Source organism: Vombatus ursinus, unplaced genomic scaffold, assembly GCF_900497805.2.
Source record: "Vombatus ursinus unplaced genomic scaffold, bare-nosed wombat genome assembly UNPS02015106.1, whole genome shotgun sequence".
Classification (NCBI taxonomy): domain Eukaryota; kingdom Metazoa; phylum Chordata; class Mammalia; order Diprotodontia; family Vombatidae; genus Vombatus; species Vombatus ursinus.
The window spans coordinates 2,045,349-2,059,820 of record NW_020954884.1 but is presented as its reverse complement, the minus strand read 5'-3'; the positions used below and the strand labels follow the sequence as shown (position 1 = coordinate 2,059,820).

Sequence of the window (14,472 nt, the reverse complement as noted above, 5' to 3'; positions counted from 1 at the left end):
GGATAGGATGAAGGAAAATACAGTTAGTTTTTCACAACATGACTATTATGGAAGTGTTTTGACTACACATGTATAACCTGTATCAAGTTGCTTGCCTTCTCAATGAGAATGAGTGGGGAGGGAGGAAGGGAGAGAGATTTTGGAACCCAAAGTTTTAAAAACAAATGTTAAAAATTATTTTCACATGGTACTGGGAAATAAGATATACAGGCAATGGGGTATAGAAATCTATCCTGCCCTACAGGAAAATAGAAGGGGAAGGGGATAAGAGAAGGGAGGGGGGTGATAGAAGGGAGGGTAGATTGGGAGACAGGGTATTCAGACTGCACATGGGGAAGGGGAGAGATAGGGAGAAAATTTGGAACTCAAAATCTTGTGAAAGTGAATGTTGAAAACTAAAAATTAATTTTAAAAATAATTTCTGTGGATAATTTTCTTAGCTCATATTTTATTTAAATAAAATTAAGAATTTATAATTTTGTGACATGTAAATTTTAAGATAAAAATATTGTACCATACTGATTTTTTGTTGGTAAAAACCCTTTACAAAAAAAGGACAACTAAAATTATTGACAATTTTGTGTTATTATAACACTTCCTCTTATTTCATTTTTTAAAAAAATTTCCAGGTTTTTTTAAAAAATTAGCTTATTAAATATGAATAATGTTCAGAAATAGAAAATTTTGGCATTTCTAACTTCCACACAGATAAAGTTATATTTGACACACTTCATACTCAAGTAGAAGGAGCACTAAACCTAGAGTCAGAGAATGACTGGTTCAGACCACACTTCTGGTGTTCATTACCAATATGACATTGGGCCAGCCATTTAATCTTCCTAGGCCTTAGTGTCCTCATTCATACAATGAGGGGGTTGGGCTTGATGACCTTTGGAGTTCCTTCTAGCTCTAAATCTATGCTCTTGCAGTATACAATGCCACAAGCAACACAATATTTCTCATTTATGTCATGAGCCTATTTTGATTGGTGGTGGTGGATCATATCAGCTTCAAGATTCAGCACAGGCCAACTCAAATTTGACTTCATGTGTGTCTAGTGGACTAGTGCAGTTATCTCCACTATATTCACTGTCAGTTGGAGAGAAGTCACTATTGTTCTCTTTGTTGTGGCTGACTTTGATTTGAATTTATTTTTTGTTAAAAAAGTGGATATATTAATGCAGGAGTTATCCATTGAGAATATCAAATCATTCTGGTCATGGCTGATCTGTCCCCTCTCTATGGCTTGGAAAATTCTGCTTTATAGCATCATGGTTCCAGTCTCTTCTCCTTCTTGGATTGCTTCCTTTGGATATGTGCCACTGTCCTTCATTTTGTATGCTATTTTGTTTAGTGCCTATATTTTGTGGCTGGCATGTCCCCCTGTCATAAGGCCCCCTATAACTACCAGGCCCTCACATCTGTACAGTTTTGTCACAGGGTCTTTTGTAGGCATGTGGCTTCCATGCTTGGCTAGTGAAGTTGACTTTTTTTTTTAATCCTGAATTTAAGAATTCACATTTACTTTATTAAATTTCATCTTATTAGATTCATGCCTGTGGTATTTTTAGATCCTATTTCTGTTGTCTAGTGCCTCAGCCACCCATACCAGCTTTGTGTCTTTGGCAAATTTGCTAAACATGACATCTCTTCCTTCAAGTCAATCCATTAGTTACTATTCTTTTTAGGTTCAGTCACTGAACAAATCTGAATAATACTATCAGGATTGTGCCATAGTGGACAGAAAACTAGCCTGTAAGTCAGGAAGACCTGGATTCAGATCCTCCTCTGTCTGTGTAATCATGAAGTAAGTTAATTAACTTATTACGTTAAGCAACTCTCTAAAACCAAAGGTGTCAAACTGGCTGCTAGTAGCCTGTATAACTCTCAAGTCAGGCCTTAAAATGTAATTGGGATATGTTTTTTAAAATACATAAAAATGCAGTACAACATAGATAATGTTAATTTGTGGTTCTCTAAGTCATTTTTCAGCCCTGAGAGGTCCGTATCTCTGAGTTTCGACACCACTGCCCTAAGACTCTTACGTGGTAAGACAACCTGCGCTGGATGGAAGAAGGGGCCCTTCACCTGGCAGTTCTTGATACTAATGAAATCACAGGTCCAGACCTACAGTATCCAACTAGGTATTGCTAAACTCATTGTTTTAACTATTGACTGCCTCCTCTGCCCTGCCATTTCAGGAAGGACCCTAAGCCTTTCTCACTTCATTCCAGCTTCAACTTCCTCTCCAGACTTCACCATTTCACCTTCTCAACCACCCACCTAACCCATATCCACACCCTCCCCCTTTTCACTCCCCTTTATTGTTGTCTTACCCCATTATAAGGTAAGGTCCTTGGGGATGGGAAATGTGGCCTTTTCTTCTATTTGTGTCTTCAGCACTTAACACAATGCTCAGAACATAGTAAGAGCTTAATAAATAATTTATCTTTCTGTCCATCCATCAGCAATTAGACCAGTGGTTCTAAAACTCTTCTCCTCCAGGAACCCATTACCCTTATAATAATTATTGAGTACCTCCCCCAAAGAGCTTTTATTTATGTGCATTATATCTATCGATACTTAGAATATTAGAAATTAAAATGTTTTAGTACGTATTATGAAAATAGTTTTGACCTCTGAAAGGGTCTTGAGGGGACTCTTGGTCTCTGGACCACACTTTGAGAACTGTTGACTTAGATATAACTTGAACTGTGAGGTCATCCTGGTTGACATCTGATGAGCGTATCAGTCATGAAGATTTCTTCATTTTCTGATTTTACTGATTTTTGATAATACTGATGGAGAATTGAAATAAGCTAATGTTTCCTAAGTGCCCACTGTATGTAAGATACTCTGCCTAGGAGCAGGGGTCTACAAAGGATGAATATAGTTGCTCGGGTCAGGGAGAGGAGGGAGAAGGATTCAATGGAAGGAATTGTTCAGCCTCCATATATCATTGGTTAATTTCACCTTATGGGGCAAAGTTGTCCTTTCAAGCACAGCATTTAGATGATATTTTATCCTTACTATTCTGATATATGCAACACCTTCTGGTTCTTTATTGACAATCTTGTGGAACCAAAATTCCAAATGTGTGTATTGTTGCTTGCATTATTTTGACTGCTGAGCTCATGTCACTGTAGTGCTCATGAGGAAGCAGTGTAACATTGCAATCTGGAGACCTGGGTTTGAATCCTGCCTCAAATACTTACTGGATGACCAGCAAGTCACTTAATGCCATAGAACCCCAAGGATAATAATACTTAAATTACCTACTTCTCAAGGTTTTTGTGGGGAAAGCATGTATAAACTTTATTAAGAGTTCACATTTATACCCACATATATGTATTATTATGATTATGATTATTATAGGTATCAGAAAAACCTGTATTCAGGTCCTGCTTCTGCCATATATTGGTCTTGTGATCCTGGGCAAGTCATTTAACCCCTTAGTAAGACTCTTTTAAAGTATAGAGTAGGTGGCTATCTGCTGGTTGTTAAGGAAGTTTACTTATCTTGAATTCCAGACACAATGAAATCACAGGTATGAATAGAGTACATGCATAGATGGGCGTGCTTTATTGTTGCTACATTCTGAGTTAAATTCTTTAAGAGACTATGTCTTTTTTATATCACCCTTAGCATTCAACACAAAATGTCCTGCAATAGACGCTCAGTGTTTGATTGAATTTCCCTCTTGCCTTCTCCAGTAGTCCAAAACCTTGTCCCTTAGCCTCAAGGCAGGCTTTACCATTGATATCTAGAACCTCATTGGCCTGCTTAACTCCAACACATTATTGCCTGTGTTTATGTATACTTAAACTGTGACGTGTTGTTCAGTCATGTCCGACTCTTTGTGACCCTGTGGTCACACTAATACTGTCCATGAGGTTTTCTTGACAAAGATACTGTAGTGGTTTGCCATTTCCTTTTCCGGTAGATTAAAGCAAACAGAGGTTAAGTGACTTGCCCAGGATCACACAGCTAGTAAGAGTTTCAGACTGGGTTTGAACTCAGTTCTGCCCAACTCCAGGCCCATGTTGTCTATCCACTGAGCCACCTAGCTGCCTCTAAACTATGAAGTACATACAACTATATTCAGAATTTGCTAGTATTCTAAGTATTCTGTCTGTATTTATGTGGGTATGTTATCCAAAGCTTTATACAGGGTGTCCCAAGAGTCTTAGTGTAGTTTTAATCCTTTAAGAACTTAAAATTGCACTAAGACTTATAGGACATCCTGTATTTAAGCACTTATAGAGGTCTTATTTTCTTTTGGCTTGAAAATCCTCAAGGATAGAGGCTAGAGAACTATCCCATACCCCCATCCTATGGTGACTCTCCCCACCCCCCACTTTGGTCCAAAGCATCTTGTTAGGTAGCTGTTTACGGAAGGTCTCAGACACAGGGCATGACTCACTGCTGAGTGATGGGATGCTTAGGCAGGGACTAGTTATCAGATCCAGTAACACAGAAGTCTGACTTCCCCCAGGCAGGTGGTTCTAGACCCCCAGAGAACAGGCGCAGAGCTTCTGAAAACCCTCCTGGAGTCAAGACTTAAAAATCTTTTGCCATCATCCTTTTGGCAAAATAGGGCATTCATATTAGGGATAGTGCTCATATGGGGGATGACCTAGACTTTGGGGAATATATTCTTTAGAATAAATTAGAGTTAATGACAGCTTCTGTGTATATAAAATATTCTACATTTTTTAACGATTAAGTGCTTTGAGGATTACATCTGAGACCTCCAGTTCACTCCTTCCAGCTGGGTCCCAGGAACCCTTCCCCTCCTCCCTTACAGTTTGCTCCCCCCCTCCCCTTCCTGCTGGCTGCCTTCTCTCCTCCCTTTGCTCTAGGCACTCTCTACTTTTCCTTACCCTCAGCTGCTGGAACAGCCTTTTTCCTCTCTTTCCCTCTTTCCCCTCCCATTCCTGGCAGCCCAGAGACTTGGTCTTAGGCCATCTGGGATAGGCTGCTGGGTTAATGGAGAGTAGAGGAAAAGGGGCCCAACAAAAAAGCTCCCTCTTGGTAGATAGACAGCATATAGGAGGATTGGTACTCAGGCCTGGCAAGCAGTAATCCTTTCAGGAAGTGCCCACCCAGCTGCTGAAAATTGTAGTTTTTCAGATTTGAGGTCAAGGATGAAGACATTTCAAACTGTTCTAACCCCTAATCAATTACAAATAATTGTGATTGGCAGAAAATAAACAAAGAAAAGAGTGTTAAGTGGGAGAGTATTTCCCCTTCTTCCCCAAATGGCAGTAATTAGAACTTTCCATATTTGTCAGTGTTAGAGATAACATTTTTAATCATCATGGTAGTAAAGGCTTAGGAAGAATAGAGCACATTTGGGGAGATTGAAGCCGACCAGAGAGAGGCTTGTGAGGTTCCTGAGGGGAGTCTCTCTCCATTATCTTCTTTGGGTCATTTGGGTCACTGGATTCCATGATTCATCTGGGTAGTTCAAAATGTATACCATGTGTACTTGGACTGTCTCTTCACTATAATCAGTTTAATTACTTGACTTTAGGAAGAGGCCTGCAGGTCCAGAAAAATGACTTCTGAGCCTTTCTCTCTTTTTCCCAAAATGTCACCCAGATGGAATATCACGTCAAACATATAAACCCATATAACATGTATGACATATAACACAAAAAGCACTGAAAACATATTAAAACACTATGCAGAAGTAGCATCCTCCATGTCACTACCGATGTGATTTTCCATAAGCACAGATCTAACTTCCCCTACTCCGTAAACTCTTTTACCTTCCTATTGCTCTATTTGTTTTTTTGAAGCCCTTCACAACTTGGCCTTAGCCTGTTTTTCCAGCCTCATATATTACTTCGCTTTTAATACTCAACACCCCAGCCAAAGTGCCCTTTCTCTATGTTCCTTGGACTAAATACTCTTATCTCCCTTCTTACCTGCCTGGAACACACTCCCTTGCCACCTGACACAATCCTTGACTTCCTTCAAGACACAGATCAATCACCATCTTCTACATCTTAATCTTTTTTGTGTGTCCTGGACACCTCAGGCCGATTGATTGAAGCAAGCCTGTGGGACCTCCCTCAGAATGATGGTTTTAAATACATAAAATAAAATACGTAGGATTTCAAAGGAAGCCAATTATATTGAAATAAAGTTTTTTTTTTCCTGGCCAAGTTCACAGAACCAAGCACCCCAAGTATATAGGATCCCTTTCATGAACCTCTCCTGCTAATGTCCTCAATTACTAATTACTTCATTAACTACTGCATATTTGTATTGTATTTATCCTGTATACACTTACATATGTACATGTCTCCTCCAATAAAATGTAAGCTATGTGAGAGTGGGTATTGTTTCATTTTTTATCATTGTGTACCCGTGCCTTGCACAATTCCTGACACATAATAGGTATGTAATAACAAATGCTTGTTGCTGTAGATGTCCCTACAAAGATGCATATCAAAGCCCATCCTTGCCTGCCCATTGAGTGTGACTTTTGTCTGTGTCCTCCCATAAATTCACCACCAGTGGCACACTAGAGGTCTATCTCACTTGTCTACTGGTTATCCTTCGCTCTAGATATGTGACGACCCTATCTTCTTTTCACTCCTACATTTCCCTGGTGACATCATTTACTCAAACTCTTCTTTTAAGTTCCTTACTTGTTAGATGTTGTAGCATACTTACCATGTTCCTCTTCTTTTTTCTGAGTGACCATAGGTTTTCTGGAATTTCATGATTGTGGGTGTTCCTTTCAGTGCAGATCATAACCCCAACATTATTTAGTAAAATGTCTTTGTGGCTTGCTGGGACCAAAAAAATTTAGCACCATGTGGCTAGTCTTCTGGTGATGAACCTTCATTATGACAAACAAATAAGATTTTTTTTTCTCTTTATAACTAGGAGTTTTGTGCAACCCAGCATCAATCTGGGGTAGAAACAAGATGGCTAGACATCATTCCTTTAATGAGAGTCCTAACAGCAAGAATAAGTTAGTTGATAAAATTAATCCTCTTCCCTTAAGGCAGCAAGTTTTATAAATGAAGAAAATATTTAGCATCACCACTTCTAACTTAGAGCCTCCAAACAATACCGTTGTGATTGTTACAAATGAAATTTCCAGCATTCCAGAAAGTAGAACGTCCAAGCTATTCTCAGTTAGAAATTTAGTCAAACTGATTGCTGATGAAACATTGTACAAATCAACTTCTGGCAACTTGAATCTTTCTAGAACAAAAGCCTGGATTAGCTATTACCATAAATGGTGCCTGCTTCCATCAGCATCCCTCAAGATGTTTTCCACAACCAACATTGTATATGTAGGCTTCATTTTAAAATTCTTTTGATTTTACTGAATTTCAGAGGAGTGATAATTGAGAATCTTGGGGAAGTTGTAGTACAGGGAAAATCTTATGCCTTTCTTGTTTATGAGTAGGTGTACATTTTTGTGTGTCTGTGTATTGTTTGTAGAAAGTATAGTGGTTTTTTTTTTTCTCTGAGTATGGGAGATAGTTTTCATTTTTAAAAAATTATAATCTCTGATTCTATTACCATATTTTCTGATTCTACTACTCTACTGCCAACTATGTTCTCCTGGCTGTCTAATCACAATTTCAGACTTTCCGTGTCCAAAATGAACCCTTTCTCCTGAACATACTGTCTCTACAAATTTCCCATTTGCTTTTTATAAAAATAAAATTTTCTTTATTTTTTTACATCACCTTTTTTTTATCTTTCTTTAAGGAATATATTGTGATGGTGTTGGTATAGGCATTGAGTTTGTTTTGATAGACTATCAGATATGTTATGCATTTTGTGTGTTTTTTAAAAATAATACTTCCCTTTCTATTTTCACTTTCTGGATTTTGTCATTATTATATACAGATATTATTCATTATCGTGGGTTAATTTTGTTGCCAGGAACTTTATTGAAGCTCTTGTCTTTATTAGTTTCTTTGCTGATTTCAAATTTCAAATTTTGCTGAATTTTCAAAGTAAACTCATGTAAGCAAATAAAATTCCCCATTTGTATCTAGGGCACCTTCATCCTCCTCACTCTCAAAATCTCTCATCCTTGACTCTTCATTCTCTTTTATTCCTTGCCAAGTTCTGGGATTTGGGGATAGGATCATTGATTTCGAGATGAATGGACATTAGAAACCATGGAGTGCAACCTCCCCATTTTACAGATGAGGACACTGAGGTATAGAGAGGTTAAATGACTTGACCACACAGCCTGGAAGTAGTTGAGGTGGGATTTAAACATCAGGTCTGATTCCAAGTTAAAGTACCCCAACCATTATACTGGGGTCTTCTTAATTTAACCTAGAGAACATTTTTTTTATAAATCTCCTTTCCATTGACAGGGTGTGAATTTTAGTGAAGATCTCTATCCCCTTTTGCTTGGACAGTTTGTTTCACTGCTTCCCCTTCCTTCTCCAGTCCATCCTCCATTAAGCTGCCAAAATTATCTTCCTAAACCTGACCTTGTTAACAATGGGCACAACAGCCTGCAGGGCCTCTTGCATTTATGGTAAAATAGAAAATATTTAGCTGAGCATTTTAGGCCTTCTACAGTCTGGCTCCAACCTACCTTTCCTGACTGATTTCCTATGACTTCTGTTTACACATTCTACATTTCAGACCACACTGGATAAGCTGTCCCTCACGCATAGCATTTCATCTTTCATCTCTGGCTCTGTGTTGTTGTTGTTAAAAGCTTTCTTAAGTCTGACTCTTTGTGACTGTATTTGAGATTTTCTTGGGTTTGCCATTTCCTTTTCCAGCTCATTTTACAAATAAGAAACTGAGTCAAACAAGGTTAAGTGACTTGCCCAGGGTCACACATCTAGTAAATGTCTGAGTCTGGATTTGAACCCATGAAGATGAGTCTTCCTGATTCCAAGCCCAGTGCTCTATGCACTATGGCTCCACCTAGCCGTCCATTCTGGCTCCATACTTTGCACTTGCTGTGCTCCATGCTTAGAATGCACCCCTGATTCACTTTTGCTAGAGGCCTCTTCCAGATGCAGCCTTGAAAGTTAAAACAGGTGATGCCTTTCTCCATCCCACCCACCCCCTAGGCAGATGTTTGTACTCTCTTCCTCCTCAAAAAATCTTGTTTTACTAATCTGTGTTCATGTTGGATCCCATCCATATACTGTAAGCCCTTGAGGGTAGGGACTATCTCATTTTTTGGTCTTTGTGTACCAGTTATGCTGCACCAGGCCAGGCTTATTGTAGGCCAGTAATAAATATTTGTTTGAATTGAATGATATTGGAAAGGATGTTGAAAGATTTTAGAAAAATGCTATGATCACATTTAGTTTCTTGATCCTGGAGAGCTTTCTATTTCCAGTTGATGGAACAAAATAAGGCAGCTGGCTTTGGCAGATCCAGTGACTACTGAAGTGGAAGGATCCAGGACATGAAATTACCTCCAGGGTCTTTCTTACTAGAATCCCTGGAGTTTACAAATAGCAGACTAGATTGGCACTGAGGTCTTGGTGCCCAAGGGATTTCAGACTTCCTTTTCAGGGCCTCTGGCCTTGGCTGATTGGTGGAGCAGTCCAGCCTGGTGGCTGTGTTGGTTCTTTTAGCTCGTGCTTAGATGAAGGGAAGGTGGCAAGTAGGCATGATTAATATTCTTAGGCAAATGACAACTCTGTTATTATTCATATTTTTATGCAGCATCTTTGGGACACTTGGTTTACCAACTATATAGTCATTTGTTTGCAATTGCCTAAAATGGTGGTGTAATTAAGTATCAAAACTGAACTCTTATCCTTTTAAAAATTAACATGCTTTTCACCATAGTTAACAGACATTTTATTTATTGCCTGTTATATCAGAAGTTGAGTCCTAAAGATGCAGCCCTTTCCTTTCTATACTTATCTAGAGACAGGTCCATTGATACCTTTTTTTTTTTTAAATCGAAGCTGTGATTTCATTGGCATGTTGAACTCTCTCCACCCAACCAGATCAGTACCTGCCACTTCAACTTATGTTGTGAGGGAATTAATTGCCTTGAGAAATAAGAGGTTTAGTGACTCATCTGTCACATGACCAGTAGATGTTAGACAGAGGATTTGAACTCGGGTCTTTCTGACTTGAGAAAGTCAGAAAGCTGGCTCTCCTGTAGAATTACTTTCTACAGGCCGTCACAAGAAAACAAAGTTACTTCTCTTGGGGATTTACATCCCAAAGGACTAAGGCACCTTGCCTACATCTCAGCCTTTTGCCTAGAGCAAATTTAAGTTGTGAGTGCAGAGTTTCCTTTTGAGTGATGGACCTAAGTTGCTGGCAAAGGAATATACAGCAGCTGTGAGGGTGAGGAGAAGAAAGGGAGGTGAGGAGCAGTAGTGCTGGAGCACCCATCAGTGTGTGTGTTCAGTCATTTTCAGTCATGTCTGATTCTTTGTAACCCGATTTGGGGTTTTCTCGGCAGAGATGCTGGAGTTGTTTGCCATTTCCTTCTCCAACTCATTTGATAGATAAAAAAACTGAGGCAAACAGGGTTAAGTGACTTGCCCAGGGTCACACAGCTAGCAAGTGTCTGAGGCCAGATTTGAACTCAGGAAAATGAATCTTCCTAACTCTAGGCCTGGTGCTCTATCCATTATACTACCTAGTGCCCATGAGCACCTGTCACTTCTGCCAATAAGTTTTACCAGGACCTCACAGGTTATTATTTCAACCTAATGTCTATATTGCATGATAATTATTCGTAAACATTTGTGAGACATTTCTAAATGGTACCATCCCAGGACATAAAACCTAATATTCCTGCTAACCTTTCAGAAAAGAGACTTCTACTACTGTAATTGGTCCCTGACCCATTTACAAACTCTTTTCTGATTCCTCTTGTGACTAAAGCCAGAGGGTTACCTGGGGTCTGGAAGAGAGCTAAGACGGATGGCCATACAGGGACACATTGGTGTCCCTTACCTTCAGTCCCATTCCCCTCTTTTCTCTTCTGAGTGTCCCAATCCTAATCTTTCTTCCCACTCTCCCATGAGGCCTTTCTTGAGCTTCCAGTCTCTAGGTGATCCTTGTAGAAGCCTAACATTTTAGAACTTGAAGAGATCATATAATCCAAAGCCTTTTATTTAAAAGGTAGTATTCAATTAAAACTAAAGCCCAGAGTGGTTAGGCACAACTTACTGAAAGTTTTGGGGGCAGTGGGGTATAATGGAGAGAAAGGATCAAACCTGGAATTGGGAAAGCAGGGTTGGACTGCTGTTGGTAATGATGACTAGCTGTGTGACCTTGAGCAAATCTTTCTTGAACCTTTCAAAGCTTCATTTTTCCCACAAGGAAAAGGAGGAAAGTAATTCTTGCCCTTAACAAGATGGATGGTGAGAATTAAATGAAAAGAGTTCTTTGTAACTATAAAACAATTTATGATGGTGCTTTGGTGGGGTAGTAGCAGTAAGTGGCAAAAAACAAACGCATCAGATCCCCCAGTTTTGGGCCCTAGTGTACTGTAACCTCGACCAGGTTGCATATTCTGTTTTCTCTGAAATCTTACAGTATTTATTCTGAACTACATCATTTAATAAATGGTTATACTCAATCAACCAATCACATTAAGCATCTACTATGTGCCAGGCACTGTGTTAAGCACTGGGGATACAAAAAAGGCAAAAGACAGTCCCTGTCCTCAATCTAAGGGGGTAAACAACATGCAAACACACATATACAAAGCAAGCTATATACAGGATAAATAGGAAAGAATTAAAAGAGAAAAGTCATTTGAGTTAAGAGGGGTTAGGGAAGGCTTCCTGTAGAAGGTGGGGTTTTAGTTGGAACTTAAAGGAAGCCAGGAAGGTCAGTAGTTGGAGCAGAGGAGGAAGAGCATTCTAGGCATGGGGGACAGCCAGAGAAAGTACAGAGCCAAGAGATGGAGTGTCTTGTTCGTAGAACAGTCTGTAGGCTAGGCCAGTGTTAATGGATGGAGGAATACAGATCTGGGAGTAAGGTATAAGAAGACTGAAAAAGTAGGAAGGGGCTAGGCTATAAAGGGCTTTGAATGCCCAACAGAGAACATTTTATATTTGACCCTGGAAGCAATAGAGAAACACTCGATTTTATTGAGTAGGAGGAGGGTAACATGGTCAGACCTGCACTTTAAGAAAATCACTTTGGTGGCTGAATGAATGGAGGATAGATTGGAGTGGGGACAGATTGAGGCAAGACAGGCTTTGCAGTAGTCCAGACATAAGGGGATGAGGGCCTGCACTAGGGTGGTGTCAATGTCAGAGAAGAGAAGGGGGCTTATACAAGAGATATTGCAAAGGTGAAATTGACAGGCCTTGGGAACAGATTGGATGGGGAAAGAAGGCGGAGCAGAGTGAGAGATAGTCCAGGATGACTCCTGCTTTGGGAGCCTGGGCACTGGGAGGATGGTGGTGTTCTCTAAAGTAATAGAGAAGGTGGGGAGGAGGAGGGGGGAGGGTTAGGGAGAAAGATAATGAGTTCTGTTTTGGACATATTGATTTTAGAATATCTATTGGACATTCAGTTTGAGATGTCTGAAAGGCAGTTGGAGATGTAAGATTGGAGTTTTGTAGAGATGTTGGGGCCAGATTTGTAGTTATGAGAGTCATCAGCATAGAGACGGTAATTAAATCCTTGGGAGCCGGTGAAATCACTCAGTGAAGTAGTATAGAGGAAGAAAAAAAGAGGGCCTAAGACAGACCCCTGAGGGACACCTGTGGTTAGAGGGTGTGATCTGGAGGAGGATCCAGCAAAGGAGACTAAGAAGGAGTTTTTATTTTTTTCACATTGATATATTTTGTTTTTACATTACCTTAATTTCTGCATATATCTTTTTCCCTCTCCCCAACCTGTAACAAAAAATTTAAAAAGGCAAGACATTGACAGTCTTGACAACATAAGCAGTATACCACACCCATTACCCTCCCTCCTTCCCCCTCCCACTTCTGCAAAAAGACAAGGGAGGTGATTCTTCCTCAAGGACGACCTTTCGGTAAGCTTTTATTAATTTTTATCATGTGCTTTTTTGTGAGGTGCTAGAGATACAACAACAAGAATTAAACCATTCTTATTCTCAAGGAATTTATATTCTATGGAGGGAAACCATATGTATATATAGAAGTATATATAAAGGGAATACAAGGTAATTGGGGGTAGGGGACAGGCACTCAGGGAGATTAGGAAAGGTTTCATGTAGAAAGTATTAATTGAACTGAGCTTTGGAGGAAACAAGTAAATGGAGAAGTGAACAGATAGGCTCCTTGTCTTGATTTTGAATTATGTGCCAGTTTTTAACTCTACAACTAGATAGTAATCTCCCTAGGGGCAGGGTCTACCAATATCTTTGTTTAGTTATTTCTCCTTCGACTCTTATCACAGTGCCTCATACTAGTATTTGTCCATTTGCTGATGAATTAATAACAATTTTGACAGTCTAACTTAAGTGTAGAGCTGTAGTAAATGCTGTAAAAACAGCTTTGGAGGTTAGCTTTAGTCTCTTCTGAGTCCTCTGTGTTACAAAGAGGGTGAAATAACTCATAAGCAAGGTCTGTCTCCAACCAGAGAAGCAGAGAATCCAGGCAGTTATCCAGCTAGATAATCAAGTGACTTGCTGGGACAGATTTTTTTCAGTTCTATGGTATCCAAGTAGGAAGTTTTTCCAGGGGATACCATACAATTTATAAGTTGATTTCTTCATTAGATTAAGAAAATAAATGTTTTCTTTATATAGCTTATAAGAAAATCCTACTATCTCTACTGCAGAGATTATTATTTGAAGAATGTAGGGCAGTTGAGGAACAATAGGAGATTATAGCAGGTCTGTGGTCTAGTCCTCCACAGGGGCTCTTGGGTGTTAGCACAGTACTTTCTTTACCTCTGTAAACTCAACTCTCTTGATGTCTCATGCACATTAGTATTCTGGTGTAGCTGAGGGGGCTATTCTGATGAATAACCAATTCCTGATGAAATGTAATGGGAGGATTAGCTATGGGGCATTGTAATTTCCTTTGATATTCTAATCCTAATGTAATTCAGTGGATGATTTTTTTCTTTGTTTTGTTTTTCTTTTTTTTTTGTAATGTCTTAGTCATTGCTTGTGCTTTTTTGAATCTCAGTATAATATTGTAATTTGGAATATGTGAATATTTATAGCCACCATCTGTGCTGCATCCATGTTTTAATTTTGCCCCTTTTGACCATGTTTTATTTGCCTATTACTCTGGGAGGAATTTAGTGTGAAGAGAGAATCACCTTCCCCCACCTGGTCCCCTTACTCTTGGTCTAGAAGTTGACCTTAAAGTTGCATTAGATGGCCATACTGTTGGAAATTCAGAATGAATCCTTTAAAAACCACTTCATTATATTTATCAGTACCTCTTCTCCACAGCTCTTTTATGCTAAAATGTAGAAACTGCAGGTGCTCTTGTTGTGTGCCTTATCCTTCCAGTCTCTGTCCCTTTTCTCCCTTTGTGA

At 39.4% G+C, this 14,472-nt stretch overlaps 1 protein-coding gene across 8 annotated transcripts in view; it reads left to right on the top strand.

Moving 5' to 3' along the window:
* The window catches only part of RAI14 (retinoic acid induced 14), a 186,553-nt gene that overhangs the window by 18,173 nt on the left and 153,908 nt on the right, over window positions 1-14,472 (top strand). For 5 of the 8 annotated variants that reach the window (XM_027846251.1, XM_027846258.1, XM_027846257.1 and 2 more), the window contains exon 2: window positions 1,982-2,144. The exons of 2 other annotated variants lie outside the window; for them this stretch is intronic. The gene's annotated coding sequence lies outside the window, so the exon portion shown is untranslated. Of the gene's footprint in view, window positions 1-1,791; window positions 1,808-1,981; window positions 2,145-14,472 lie in introns of those variants that run through there. One more of the 8 variants, XM_027846252.1, reaches the window with a different exon arrangement.